At 48.6% G+C, this 15,071-nt stretch overlaps 1 protein-coding gene and 2 long non-coding RNA genes across 6 annotated transcripts in view; all 3 read left to right on the forward strand.

Moving 5' to 3' along the window:
- Window positions 1–15,071, forward strand: part of LPIN2 (lipin 2) — an 83,145-nt gene that overhangs the window by 31,935 nt on the left and 36,139 nt on the right. The gene's annotated exons all lie outside the window — the stretch shown is intronic.
- LOC116659588 lies at window positions 26–13,001 on the forward strand. Its single transcript, XR_004314939.1, has 3 exons — window positions 26–765; window positions 8,886–8,891; window positions 12,991–13,001. It is a non-coding gene; the product is annotated as an uncharacterized LOC116659588 (long non-coding RNA).
- Window positions 4,190–7,299, forward strand: LOC116659587. The gene is made up of 3 exons (XR_004314938.1): window positions 4,190–5,293; window positions 5,920–6,020; window positions 7,286–7,299. It is a non-coding gene; the product is annotated as an uncharacterized LOC116659587 (long non-coding RNA).

The following is a 15,071-nucleotide window of genomic DNA, read 5'->3' on the forward strand; positions in this document are numbered from 1 at the left end:
CACCAGCAGCTGGCCCCTTCCTCCACCTGCGACGTGCTGACAGGAGCGGGTGGGACACCCACCAGGGAAAAGAGCTGGTGCCTTTCCTTTGGAAAATATAGCATCAGAATGAGTTTTGTTAAGTTTTAAATGTTGTATTCAACAGAAATCTTTGGCTACCTGCTCTCCCTCATGCACTCTACACTGTCTTTCTATCTTTTTCTGTTTGTTATTTAGCAAATAATAACTTTCTGCCTAGAAAAAATGAAATTGCTGCTTTAAATGGAATTTTTTTGAAACTAGGTTTCACATGAAATATATCTAGTTTCACATTCTCTTTGCATCTAAGTGTAGTAGTTGAGCAATAAAAAACATTGAAAATTCTATGGGTTTAAAAAAAAAATCTGTTTTTCAGATTTAGTGACTGCCTTCATCCAGTCCCTCCAGCCTCTACCCTGCCTCTGGTAGCCATAAGTCTGATCTCTTTTTCCATGAGTTTGTTTTGTGGTTTGTATTGTCCTAGCCATTTTGTTTTGAAAACTGAACTAATATTTTGAAACTGGCATCTTCTTTTGAGAATGTGACTGTAGTCTTTTTTTTCTCCTGTGGTTGCTAACAAAAAAATGTGTAATCTTGAAATATGTGGGGAAAATGCAAATTGTCTTTTTTTTTTTTTTTACCTGGAGCTTCCTCTCTTCTTACAAGATATAAAATAAAGCAAGTCACGTAAAATTGTAAGTTTTAGAAGTCTGCAGTAAGGAAACAAAATCAGATGAATTAAGGACAGTATAATTTAACTCTACCTTTTCCCTTAAAAATAATCTGAAATAAATGCAATGAAGTAAAGGTAGTTTTGAGAAAATTAAGGGCGTATGTACATTTTTAGGAAAACAAGTGTAAAATAAGACAAATTAGTTTCTAAAATCTGTGGCTCATAATCAGGTTGATTTTAGTTTCAAAGTTAAACAAATTTTTGTCCCCTTTACCTGTTTTTGTGCTTTTTGCATTTGGACCTTTTGGCAATCAGGTACTTGCTGGGGTCTTTTGACTTTGAATGGAGGTCTGGTGCACGGAGAGGGGTCGTTCACTTTTGAAATTTTCATTTAACAGTGTAGAGTGTATGTGTATGTGGATTCCTGCGCATTTATTGTAAACGTCAGAAGGGAGAGTGGTGAGTGTGGCTGACTGTAAAATGGTTTAAAAATTCATGCGGTGAGCAGCACCGGCACACACAAGCCAGCATCACAGGAAGAGTCCTGGTGCTTCCTGCTGCTGGTGGTGGCTTCTGGAGGGAGGGCGGCCGGGGCTCGGGCCGCACTGTGCCCACAGGTCCTTCTGCCTTAGTATTAGAGCATCAAGTCCCCTGAGTCACCTCCCAGCCCCAAGAGAAACTTGGATTTTCTGAGTGGCTGGTATTCAGGACACGCGATTTGCTATCTGCATAATAAGCTGTGCTGACCACGCAGGAGTTAGAATTTGTGACTGGTGTGTGTGGCGGGGCGAGGGGACACTCAGGGTCCAGGCCCTCAGTGACCCAGATGCTCCTTCCTGGTCACGTGCTGTCTGGGCACACCTCTTTTTGAGAGATGAGAGTCTCCGTCGTGCAGGAGATGGCTTGATGTGCTTGGAGTGTAAATGTGTAAATCTCACAGTTTAAAAAACGTGAAGAAACTTTTGTGCTCAGTTAGAAATTGGGACTTTTTTTAAATCGTATTTGTAGAATTTTTAAACAAGTAAAGGTAATTCCTTTATTTGGTAAGGAAAAGGCCAAGTTATTTCATATTCACATGACCTTGAAGTTCTGAAATAATGTTGGCCTTATTTCCCCCCACTTACTTTAAATTACTTTAATTGCTTTTTTAAAATTAGGGCAGGATGTACTGCGGGAGCTCTTAGCCAGACTCATTCTATGACGTGCTTGTCGAGTGGAGTCTTTCTGTGCGTTCGAGCTGGAAGGGGCTGTACAGGCGTCTGGCTGTTCCTCCTGGAGACAGGAGCCCCTGCCCGGAGTGGCACCCTGGTCATGGGGCAGCACTGAGACCCCGGGAGGTGGCGCTGCTCCACCTGTGTTCCCCACACTCCCATCAGAGGACCTGCTGGAGTCCAAAAAGCTCCCTTTTTTCAGAGAATTTTGTGTATTTATATTATTTACAACAAGGTGAAGTAACGTAAACAGAGGTAGAAGACAGCAAGTCACCCTGTGGGCGGGGCGTGTGGCTGGGAGCCAGGGCCTCGTGCTGAGCGGGGAGCCCCCACCCACCTCAGCCCTGGGACTCTGGGACTCCCCGACACCCGAAATCCTGGAGCAGCACAGGGTAAGTGGGTCCAGAACCACTTTCCTCCAGCATGGACAATGATCACAAAACTAGTAAAATATTTAGTTGCATAGAATTTCATTTCCTAACAGAAACGTGGTGATGTTACTGGTTAGGCAGTTTGGGGGAGTAAATTCCCCAAGAATCTTTGTTTTCACAGCTTGATTGCCAGATCATCCTGATGCCACAGATGAGCTCGGGAATTTGGGGGAGAGGAGCTTAGAAGCTGTGGCCAGAAGTATGTCTAGGCTGTTTGAAAATTACTCATTATCCATTCTTGTATTGATGCCCCCATCTGTTTTCACAAAGGAAGGACCTGGAGGTGGCTCACGGGTAGCCGCACGCTGCCCCACAGCACTGTAGAGTGTGTGGCTGAACCGCTAACTTAGAGAAAGCAGAATCCTCCTCGTTCAGCTCGTACCTGTGGGGCCACACTGAGTCCGCTGCATGCTCACACATTTTTGGTTTGCAGTTACTAATATGTCTGAATTATTTGCTACTCTGAGTTTGTGAGTAATATTAATTGGATGGATTTCCACCAAGTGACTGTATGGCCACTACATCTTTTAGTCTGCCTGGGGGCTTGGTCCTGATCACGTGTCTGGTCAGCTGGGCTGCCTCACCGCATCGACTAGGGTAAGCCCAGTGTCGTAGGTCTGATCCACGTGCTGGGCGGTCAGTTTTGTGCATAGGAGAAACAAGTTGTCACATCATCCTGTCTTCAGATGTCTCAGGAAGTCAGGTGTTGGGGGGGGAGGGAAGGAGGGGGATATATTAGGGGTTTGGGATTAGCAGATACAAACTGCTAACTATGGGATAAATAAACAGCAGGGCCCTACTGTGTAGCACAGGGAACTATATTCAATAGCTTGTGATAACCTGTAATGAAAAAGAATATGAAAAAGCATGTATATATGTATAACTGAATCACTATGCTGTACACCAGAACCTAAGCCAACGTTGTAAATCAACTGTACTTCAATTTTAAAAGAAGTCAGGTGTTGGTCCAGTCTAGAGGAACTGGACACAACTCTCTGAAAGGATCTAAATAAAAACTTCACCTCTCTTGGCAAGACACTCATCTTTTTATATAATTTGTGCTTTATATTCATATCTTAGGTATTAAATATTCAAAACCAGTGCAGTTTTACTGAAGAAAAAATTGGACACTAATTCTAGAGTAGATAATTTTTGCATATGTACTGCACATGAACTGAAGTTAGGGGAAATAATTTTTATTTGTTACTTTAACTATTTTGCTGCCCTAAAAACGAGGTATCTTTTTTATTTGTCACTTCTTTGAAGCCCGTTGTATAAGCTAGAACCCCTGAGCTCTCTCACTTTGCTTAATTTAAGACATTTAGGGAAGGTATTTTTCACTGGGTGGAAACAGCAGTATGCTGATCTTGTTTTGTTGGAGTATCGTTCTGGCTCTGGTGAAATTGTGCTAGAACTCTGTGTGTCCTGGCGTATCATCTGAACCTTCGCCCTCTGTGTACAAAGACCTGCTACAGAAGTGTGCCCAGAGAGACTCCCAGGGAAGCCTGAAGGGGAGTGGTTATCTCTGGAATGTCACTGGTTCTCTGCGAGGTGTCTGAACTCCGCCTGACCTGCAAGTAGAGAGGCTGCGTGCAGCCAGGTGGGGGTGGGGAGAGCGTGGCTGAGATTATAAAAGCCCTTTGTCATCTGTCTTTTATGTTCTAACAGCATGAAGTCGTAAGCAAGCACGATAGAGAGATAGTCAGAAGGCTGGGATTGTGCTGAAGGCGAGGCCTCCAGGTGCACCTGCCTTGGGTTCTGTCACTTCCCGGGCCTGGAGGTGCGACAGGGCGCTGAGCCACTTGCCTGCCACCAGTCACAGCTCCGTAAGCTGCCATTTCGGGGTCGTTGGGGGCTTTCAGAAGTCCTTGTGCCTGTAGTCTGGGGTGGCCTGGCCATCGGATTCCCAACTCTGGCGGGTTGATGGAACGCTGCTGAACTTTAAATGTCAAGTACAGATTCCCAGACAGACTGTCTCAGAATTGCCAGGGGCAAGGGGGAGCCCAGGAATTGGTTTGTTTTTAAAACCAACCTACAGACTTCATTTCAGATTTCTCCACTAGAGTCCTTTTTCTGTTTGAGGATCTGGCCCAGAGCTGCTTGTGGCTGTCACATCTGGCGTCTTCCGGTCAGTGACCTCCTTATCTTTACTTTCGTGACCATAACGCTCGAGGTGCCGTGTGGAGTTGCCCTCGGGGAGTGTGTCTGGCGGTGTCTCTGCGGTAGCCGGAGGCCATGGGATTCTGGCAGGAGCATCATGGCCGTGATGGGCCCTTTCGTGTGCTACACGTCTCATTCTGTGACATGTCCCTGCATCACTCAACGAGGCTGCGTCTGCCAGTGTTCTCTGCTGGGAACTCGCTTTTTCCTTCAGTACTGAATATATATTGGGGGAAGATTATTTGCAAACATGCACATGTCCCGTTTCTCCTCAAACTTTCACCCTCTATTTTGACACCCATTGCCTGCCGCAGGCACCGGGGTTCTCAGTGGCGCTCTTCTCTTTGCCTCATTCTTTATATCTTAGTTGGAATTCATCTTTAAGAGAAACCTGTCCGTCTCCCTTCTTATTTTTTAATTACTACCAGTGTGGTCTCAAAAGATTATCCCGTAGATTATAATCTGTCCTTGTTTCGTTGCTCAAATTGCTCCAGCTTTAGCCATTGGGAGTTCTTTCACACTGGCTGCTGACTTCCTTGAACCTGCCCTAATCACTTGATTTTGAGCACAGAATCCTACTTTCGGGCACTCCGAGACACTCCAGCATCATCTTGTGTTTTCCTGCCCCAGCCCTGGAATCAGCCGCCTCTCCAAGGATCCCTGGTTCCTTTTTTTTGAAGGGTGGTGTTCAGAAACGGGGATATGGGCTTTTGCTGTGCTTGTTGCTTCTAGAGTGTCCTCGATCCTAGGTCCTTCTGGCAGAGAGAGCGAGGGTACGGAGTCCGCCTTCCAGCTGAGGGGTAAGCACCTCTGTATTTGTGCATCCGTCTGTGGGACGTCCGATTCCTGTCCAGCACCACAGGTTTCGTTCTAGCCTTCCTTCTAGGAAATTGTATTTTTAGAAGCTTCACAGGTACTTAGGATTAATCAGATGGGAGGCTACGACTCTGTGGGGGCACGCTGTGAACTCAAGGGCTCCTGTGGCTCTGCATGCTCGCCAGCGACGCACGGTCTCCCACCTGGTGAATCGTCATCACTTCCACCCTTGGCTGAGTCAGCAGTTCTTACACTGACAAGAACTTCTGTGCCACCCCAGCCCTTGTAACTAAGGGACCCCAGCCTCTTAGGAGAAAAAGTCCCCAGTGTTTTGTAGTGGAGTGGAAACTGGTCCATTTTCATGGCCGGCATTCTTACAGAACTTGGTCAGAGAAATTGAGCACGTTGAGGGGATGTCTAGTGGTTTGACAGCACCAGGGCGCGGGGCCGTGCATGTGTGTGTGTGTTAATAGATGCGCAGTCCACACCAACAAATGACAAAAAGTTGCCCTAAATTTCAGTGAAACCAAATTTATTTTAATCCTTGATTTGCTTTTTGATAAGGCAGTCTGCATTCTTTTTCTAAAGTGTCGTTTGCTTTCTAAAGCAGGTATTTTCTCTGACCGACTGACTTCTTGAAGGTAAACCCTTCAGCCCTGGGATGTTGAGGATGTTTGGATAGTGAACTTCAGGCCTCCATGTGCTTGTCAGGTTAGTAGCTGAGAAGTTAAAGTAGCTGCAGTGACCTTCAGATCCTGCTGGGGTCGTTCGTCTGGCTCGTTCCTTCCTGCACTTAATCAGGTACCACGTGATGCAAGTTAACTTTCAACCCAGGGAATTAACACTTTGGGACAAGTTTAAAATACGAACTTAATTTATCTGTGATATAAACTGAGGTTCTTTGGGGGCATGAGAGGAAGATGAATTAAGTTTATTTAAGCTGTCTTTCTCTAGGCCTGCAGACCACAAGAGTATGTTCATTTGTTCCCAGTCCCACAGCTGTTAATTTTGACTGCGGAAGTCCTGGTGTCAATTCCTAACCTGCAGTCCGTCAGTAAATGGGAAGAGCCTCAAATAAAGTCAGGTGTTCCAACAGAAAGCGTATCCTACTGATGTCTGGATAAAAGTGATAGTCATCATGAAAATATTATGTATGGTTTCCATAGAAACCTGCTGAGAAGTGTGTGCCTTCTGTATGTGAAAGTGAGCCGGACAGCCAGGTTCTTGTTTTATTTTAGAGTTGCTTACAGTCAGCAACGATCACCACCAACATAGGATAGCCACATAATTCTCTCACCCTAGAAAGTGTAAGATGAGAGCATGTTCCTGAGGACATATATTTAGGTCATATGTAATCATATCTTCAGGACTGCTCATAATAAAGAGCCTTCGCGTTCTCCGTGTTCGACGGCACACAGCAGAATCACCGTGGCCTTCTAAAAGCACCTAGGAAATTGCTCCTTACACGTGGCCCCGGACGTTACATAAGCTCTGGTGTTCTCAGGAGCTGGCCTTTGAGGCAGATATGCCTGAGCCTTTTTCCGGACTTGTCGCTGTGTAACGTTTTGACTCTGGGTAAATTGCTTTTCTTCCCTGGGCCCCAGTTTTCTCGCTAGCACGATGCATGCAGCACTTGGCTCCCCTGAGCACGAGGGCTCGGTGAGACAAGGTGAGCGAGGTGGTGGTCCTGGGAGGCATCAGTGTCAGCGCCGCTCCTCTTTGCGCCTTGTCGCCTCCCCATGATCAGCACTAGGGGACCACTGGGTAAAACATCTGAGTTGTAGCTCAGGTTATGTATGTGGTTTGTCAAGGGTATGCAGTTTCAATTGTTACAGCCTTTGTAAATGAAGAGTTTGAATTGTCACCCGTCTAAGTGAATAATTTAAGCGACTCCCACATAAGAAAATCCAAACTCATAAAACAGTTAAATTATTACCACTTTGTAAAATAATTTAAGGAGGGATTTATTTTAATAGCAAACTACCCAGAGTGCAATGAAGATATCTTAAATACAATAGCTGCAAGAATCAGCCTTGAAAAATACATCTCAAGCAACCCTGCTCCTAACTGTTTATGCAAATGAAGTGGAATTACGTTCACACAAGAGCCTGAACAAAGGTAAGTTCATCGTCGCCCAAAGCTGGAAACAGCTCGGATGTCTGTCAGCTGGTGGATGGGTAAACAAACTTTGTTTTATCCACACGATGGGATACAACTTAGCAACAGCAGGGAGCAGACTGCTGATCACTGCAAGAATATTGGTTCATCTCAAATGCATATGTTAAGTGAGAGAAGCCACATTCCCCAGGGTGCATACTCTGTGGCTCCACTGGTAGGACATTCTGGCAAAGGCGAGACTCCCAGGACAGAAAGCAGATCCGTGGTGGCCTGGGGGTTGGGGAAGGCACGGGGGCTTTTGGGCAGTCTAGTTCTGCATCTTGATTATAGTGATTGTTACGTGGTTAGGTAAAACCAGACACTACAAAAGGGTTAATTTTACTCTAGTTTTTTTTTAATTTTTATTTTGAATAATTCAAGGTACAGCTATTTGAAATCTTAAAACTGCATTTCATAGCAGAACTGGTGTCAGCATGTAGCCACAGGCTTTTACATGCTGACAGGTACAACACTACACAACGGTTGATGAGTGATAGTTTAATATCTTTCATGATGAATTATAGACAGAATTGTACAGTATTACATTTCTTAATGATTTTAGTTCCATGTTTCTCCGAAGTCTCTGGTCAGGTTCAGTGTTCTCTGTAACACTGTGATCTGTCACCTCAGGTACAAGTAGATTAGAACTGGGCATATTTTAGCCACGACAGGAAAACATAGCCAAACTGGCAGAAAGCTCTGTGTTGCTGTGCAGTGAGGGGCTGGAAGGGGAGCAGGGAGGAGGAGGCAGGAGTGGGGACCCACGAGCATCCGGGGGGGGGGGGCTGCGGGTGGAGGAACACGGCTGGGGCTGTCTTTCCTCCTGTGCTGCTGGCCCCTCGTCCCTCTATGGAGGGACGTCTGCAGGTAGGAGTCAGCGGGAACACTCAGCTTCCTCACTCTGTTCCAGTTCTGTTGCTGGATGCAGTGAACCTTCAGAGACACTGCTGAGCTGTAGAGGCTACCAGCCATTTCCCGTGAATCGATGAGTCTTCCTGTAGGTAGACCGGCTGGTAGGCGACGCACCCGATTTTGTCCTCCCATCCGTTTTCTGTCGTGGCCCTCGGTGGCGGTGTGACACTGCCAGCCCCCGCCGCCAGCTCAGTGCTCTCCAGAGCGGCGCCCGGATGTCCTTTGTTCTCACGGGGATATTTTTAGATTTACCCCTCGGGGGTGGTTTTATTCTTGACTGGCACTCAAACTAGATTTATGCAGGTTTTTTCTGTGAGATCTGCACCAGCATCTGGAGAAAAGCACTGATTTCTGAATATCTGAGCATTGCTTTTGGAATGTTGGTTTGGCCTCCACTGTTGGCATTTAAAAAAAAATATGCATACGCATTACATACGTATACATTTACAAATACACACACACACACATACACAGTCTCCTCGTTTACCTCTTGGATCTCTCGTTCAGGTCACAGTACAGGACATGGTGGCTGTTCCTCCCTCTCCTTGCTGACTCTGTTCACCAGGCCTTGTGTTCCTCATTGATTCCTCCATTCAGCCATCCACCACTGCTCCGTCAGAACTTCCTCTCAGCGGGGGGCGGGGATGCTGTGCTGGGCTGTGGGAGGGCAGCGGAGCACACATCTCCTTTCCTGGTCAGAGCCCAGTGCTGGGCAGTGGGCCGGGCAGGGGCCCTTCTTGCCGCCTCTGCTTCCTTCTCGCCCCTCCCTCTGTGATCTGGTCCCCTGTGCTCTGGGTGTCCACGGTCGACTGTAGACTTGTTCCCACCTCCTCATCCAGTAAGGCTGGACCATCTGGGCTCCTCAAATAAAATATTAGATCAACAGCCGAAATAGTTGATGGATTGAGAAGAAAACTGGTGTCGGACTAAGAAGGATTGTCCTGAAAATTACTGGGCCGGTGACTGGGTGGCAGGCGGGCAGCTGATGGGTTTTGAAGGTGAAAGAGGTGACGGTTACGCCCCCCCCCCCTTTAGTTGCATCTACTGAAAAGCTGAAGCAAACAGGTGGTGGGACTCAGGCAGCCACTTGGGAGGGAACGTGTACTGCTGGGTGGCCAAGTGTCTTCCCCTCTTGGAACCCCACTCAGCCCGAGACGATTGTGCATCTGCTGTGTAGACAGTGAGTGGGTGGGATCGTAGAGAAGTGGGCCCGGTGAGCAGAAGTCTGTGCTTCCACACTTCCTAGAGAGGATCTGCTGTGACAGATTCAGAATCTGAATTTACCATGAGCAGCCTTGACAGCTGAGCTTAACGCCAGCCTGGTGTCCTTTCATTAAGAAGAAAAAAAAAAAAGGAAAAGCCTGAGTTCTTCAGCAGAAGGTGGCTTTCAGTGGGTTACAGCTGGGGTATTTTCTTGCTGATTTTCCCAGGGTGTTCCCTGGGAGGAGGCGGGGTAGCAGGCTCCAGGTGGCTTTACCAGGTCAGAACCAGTACCAGCCTGACCCTATTTAAGTCCTCTGTTGGAAGACGTTCGGAGTGGACTCTGAACAAGCCAAGCTATGACTTTCCTCATTAGAGAGATACTGCAAGGGCAGGAGCTGGGGCCGTGGGCACCTCCGTGTCGTGGCTGGTGGGCCTTCCCGGTCACCACTCCGGTGGCTCAGCCTCACCCGTTTCTGGTCGCTTTGGTTCTCCGTACACACTTCACAAATGTCTGTTAAGCCCTGTTTGGTTCATATGTCTCCCCACCCCATCAGCCAGCTGGGGCCCCTGTTCCAGAGATGAGATAAGAAATGAAATCACTCGGTGATCCAGGAGCCCTGTGGTATTACCTTCTGAGCTGACCTCTGCGCCATGTGTCTGTCAGATTCTGAAACAGGAATATTGATCAAAAAAATCTCTCCTGCATAGTCTGAAGGTTGGTGTTGAATAGTGTATTGGTTTGTAATTAGGGAAGGAACCCCTAGGAAAGCAGTCCTCCCAGGCCCGGATTTTTATACGTGAGAGTAGACAGAACCACTGCTGCTAGTTCTAGAATTCACGTCTCATAAAATGAGCAGGTCAGCTGTTTGCTCCTTAGAATGTATAAAGTTCAAAGTCTGTTAAGTCTGGATCATACGTCAAGATAACAGGTGTGCCTTAGGGGACAATACAAACTTCAGACCGTGACAACTTGATTTTCTCAACAAGCCTAGTCAGGGCTTGGGGGAGAAAGCTCATGCAGCAGAGACTGGAGGTACTTCCCACGCTGAGTGTCCATCGGAGTCCTGGTACCAGATCCTTAAGGCCCCACCCTCCGTTTTTATGTCTGCACTGGGGCCCAGGAAACTACATTCTTATCCACCAAAATTTGATTCTGTTGCAGAGGGTCAACGGACCACTCTGAGAAGCACTGACCTGCAGTGCGGACCTTGCCGGCTTGCTTAGCAGGAGAAGAAGGGGTCAGTTACATGTCGGTCGGCCCAACTGTGTGTTCAGACAGTGGAGGGGATGGGGCCGCTCTTCTTTAGAAAACCAGTTCTGCAGACCCGTCATTTACAGGGGACCCAGCTGGAACCCCAGATCCTCCCGACACCTCGCCCTGACTAAGCCTCCGCCTCCCCAGGAGGAGTGCAGGCGTCAGCCCGGGAGGGTCTGGAGCCCCTGTCTTCTTAGGGCCCAAAGCTGTACGCCTTCTTGGAGTCCTTTTTATGAGACTGGTTTTGGAAGGGCATGGGATTTTATCAGCAGGGCCGCCTTACATGGAGCTGTGCTTCCCTAACCTGGCTCGTCTTCATCGTCAGTTAGTGAACTTTTTTTAAAATGCAAGAAAATTGGCATTTTTTAATCTTTCTGGGATGATTTTCATGTACATAAAATTTTGACCCAGTGTAATAAGTAGAATTACTGAAGTTCAACCTTGGTTGGAAGCCCCCCACCAAGTCTGCCCTGCGTCCCCCTGTCTGCATGGATCTGCTCCTTCGTGCAGGCGGTGTTTGCTGCGTCTCAGCTGTGTGCTGGTGCATGTCTAACTCTGCCTTGAAGTTAGGTGTGATCCTAGCCGGCTGCTTCCCTTCCCTCAGCACTGCCCTGGGTCCCTCCCCTGCCCCTCCGCCCCCTCTGCTCTTAGAGTCTCCTGGTCTCAGCTTCCAGTCCCCGCTCCCCAGCTCATCCTCCCGTCCCGCTCCCAGGCGATGTGTCACTCCCCTGACCAGGGCCACCCTGAGGGCGAGCCCAGGGCCTTTGCCTCACGCTCCGCACACCCTTTCCCGGCACTGTCCTTGGGGAGCCCCCTCTGCTTGGCCTGACCGACACCTCATGCACGTTTTCACCCCCAGAACAAATATTTTCTGCTTCCTGAGACCTCCCTTGACTCTCCGTGCAGCTTTTTTTCTCCCTTTGTCTAGTCTTCCTTAAAGTTTCCAAAATAGCATGATGACAAGGCATTATGTAAATTAAGACAGTATTCAGGCCTCTTTCTCTGGTTAGACCCAGGGCCTCTGAAGGGAAGGAGGGCAGGCGTTACTTACCTTACTGTGTTATATGGACGTGTGGTGCTTGGCATGAAGCGGGTACTCAGTTTTGTGTGACTGTAAGAAGATCTTCACAGACAAAGCCCAGCATGATGGACATCTTGATGGATGGGTTATGAATCCTCTGTTGTAGTGTCCTTGAAGGAATCACAGTCTTATGTGACGATTTCTAGGTTAAATCTGCAGAGGTATCGCATTGAGGGGCCTTTCCTGGATGTGGCTGTTACAAAATTCCTTCTTCACTGGGATGGAAGGCCGCCTGGAGAACTTGGTGTGTGCCGGAAGTCTGCCAGCGGGAGACCCTGGTCTGCAGACTGTCCATGGGGACCCCCGTCCTGGGGAGGGACCTGGGGGCATTTCCTCGTGGACTTGGATTCCCGGAGGTCAGATGGAGCCAGGAGACCCTCTGCTTTGTGGAGCCCGGGGCGTCAGGGCTGTCTGTTCTAGTGCTGCTGTTTCCTGTTTCCGATTTTATAAACTGAGAATTATAAGGCAGAGGCTGTAAAATAAGAAGAATTAAGTTAGCAGTCTGCTCTGATGGGGAAAGAGAAAACGGGGAGGCACAGAGGAACGCATCTCCTTGAGATTCGGGGGAGGCTGGACCCACCATGGGCCACACTGCTCTGTGTGGTGCCCCGCCCGCCCGTCTGGCTCGGTTGTCACCTGTCCCTGTCGCATCTGAGGGCCTTCGGGAATGTTTCGGGAAGTGTCTAGCCCAAGTTAAGCCCCCCAGACACAGGTCTCGGGCACTTGCGCCCCTGCCCTCCCGACCTAGAGAAGCAGCGTGGTGCAGCCCGGGGGAGTGACACTCTGTGCCCGAGGCCACCTCATGGGGACTCCGGGTCCTTGGAAGGAGTGTAGGGACTTGAGTGCAACCTGAGTTCAGCCCTCAGGTCTCTCAACCTCAGGGACACCAGGGACCGCGAGAGCGCAGGGATTTGAGCCACGGGTAGTGGGGAGGGTGGGCGGGGGTCCCGGGGGCTGGGTTCTAGGGAAGGTAATGGAAGTCAGCACCTCCTGTCTCAGCTGAAACATGAATGTCTGCCCTGTGTCACCTGAATTCTCATTTTTGAAGATCAAATGAGGTATGTTTGAGAAAGTTCTCGAAAGATGTTAAGTGCTTCTCAAACGCAGACCGTAAACTTGGTTTCCTGGAGAAGTCTGGTGTGGAGCATAGGTATAAGCTGGGGCGGTGGGAGGGCACAGTGCTTGTGTTTGCTTCCTGAAGTTTCTAGAAGTTTCTGTTTTCTCGGGGCACATTCCTCACGTCTGTGAGCAGAAGGTTGGATGGAATGTTGAGGGCAAGTCCTTGGATCAAAGCTATTCTCTGTCACACGTGATCTCCAGGAAGCCCACTTCCTGACGCTGAGCGGGGGTCTAGCGGCGGGTTGGCGGTTGACTCTGCAGGGCGGCTGGGGGGCGGATGTGGCGTCTTTGGACTCCGTAACCATTTCGTATTTGTGTGGCCAAGCAGTATGACGTGAAAATAGTAACTCCAGTTGCTGAGAGCAGCCCACTTGCAGCAGGAAATCTGGGGGTTTCTTCGGGGCCCTTACCATTGCTCAGAGCGTTTCTGTCACTTAGAGATGCAGTTAAGGACGTGGACCTCGGATCAGACCTGAGTTTGAATATCGGCTTCACCACCAAGTGCAGGACAGTTGGACGATTCTGAACCTTCCTTCCCTCCTGAAAATGGGAATATTGATGCCAAAGTCCAGGGTGGTTGTGAAGGCTACATGAGACATTGTGCAGGTTAACACGGCACTGGACACATGATAGATGGTTGTTAGTGGCCATAACTTGTGGTACCAGCTAACTAGTAGTACCCAGCCTTGGATAGAAGGTAAGCTTTAAACTTAGGGAACAGATTTTGATTATATGTGAATGGTTTAAGAAGTATCCAGCTATTAAAACACTGCAGAACCAGATTACACTGTTTAAATAGTTACCTGTCTGTCTGTGTTTATCCTTCCGTAATGAAAGTGGTCTTTGATGGAACGTGTCACCCTTAAATCGTTTTGGAGCAGTTTTACTGGAGGGAGATTTGTGTTTCAACCCCCTTACTGGCGCATTCCCTTTATAAATCTCTACTGCATGTCACGATGGTTTTCTTCAGTTTCTCTGATGCTCAGGAAAAGCTGCTAGGTAAATCTTTAAACTTTTGGTAAATAATTGAATCTTGAAAGCTACCCATTTACTCCAGATACTGGTGTGTGTTTACTTTAAATGTTTGATGAGAAAAGCCTGATAGTGAACACCACCGAGTCTCACGCATGAAGGACTACTTGGTCTGTTGCATTTTATGTGTGAAGGGCCAGTTAGCCTCTGTTAAGGTTTTCAGTTGATTGCTGTCTGCTCATTCTTTGCATTTATGTTCAGTGAGCCTGTCTTGGGAGGGCCCAACACTGAGGCCAGCCCGTGTGCCTGTGACACACACTGTGTGTGGTGTGCGCTGTGTGTCAGTCAGGCCGGTCTGGACCGTTGTGTCTAGTTTGGGATCTTCCACTTGAAGAAAGTCAGTTGTCTAGTTTGTTGTAAAAGTAGAAGTAAACCCAGTCATTTCAGCTATTTTAAGGAACAAGAATGCTTAGCTGAGAATAGATGAGACCTGGTTGCAGTTGTGCAGTGAGCTCTTGTGTCCTTTAGAAGAGGGTGGCACGTGTTCAGGGTGACTTCTGGTGGACATAACAACCAGGACTGTCGGGTGCTGTGTGGCGCTTCTTAGTGGAAGGAGTTGGGTCCCTGTCGGCCGGGCGGATCCCAGAACTGGCAAGCGGGGGAGCACGTGGTGTATAGGAAGCTTGTCTTCGTCAGCTCCGGCTGCTGGAACACGGTGCCACAGACGGGAGGTGGTTAAACAACGGACATTTCCTTCCCACAGTTCTGGAGGCTGGGAAGCCCAGGGTCGAGGTGCCGGCAGGCTCAGCTCCTCCCAGGGCCCTCTTCCTGCCGGCCGACAGCCACCTCCTCGTGTCCTCGCGTGGGGGCCGTGCTCTGGTCTCTTCCTCCCTTATGAAGGACCTCAGTCCCGTCGTGGGCCCCCCCCCATGACCTCATCTAAACCTAACCACCTCCCGAAGGTCCCCCCTCCAGGTACCGTCACCCTGGGGGTTAGGGCTTCCACACAGGGATCTGGGGGGCAGTGCACGCTCAGTCCATAACAGTACTTAACCTTCCTGAG

Source organism: Camelus ferus, chromosome 24 (genome assembly GCF_009834535.1).
Source record: "Camelus ferus isolate YT-003-E chromosome 24, BCGSAC_Cfer_1.0, whole genome shotgun sequence".
NCBI classification, from domain to species: domain Eukaryota; kingdom Metazoa; phylum Chordata; class Mammalia; order Artiodactyla; family Camelidae; genus Camelus; species Camelus ferus.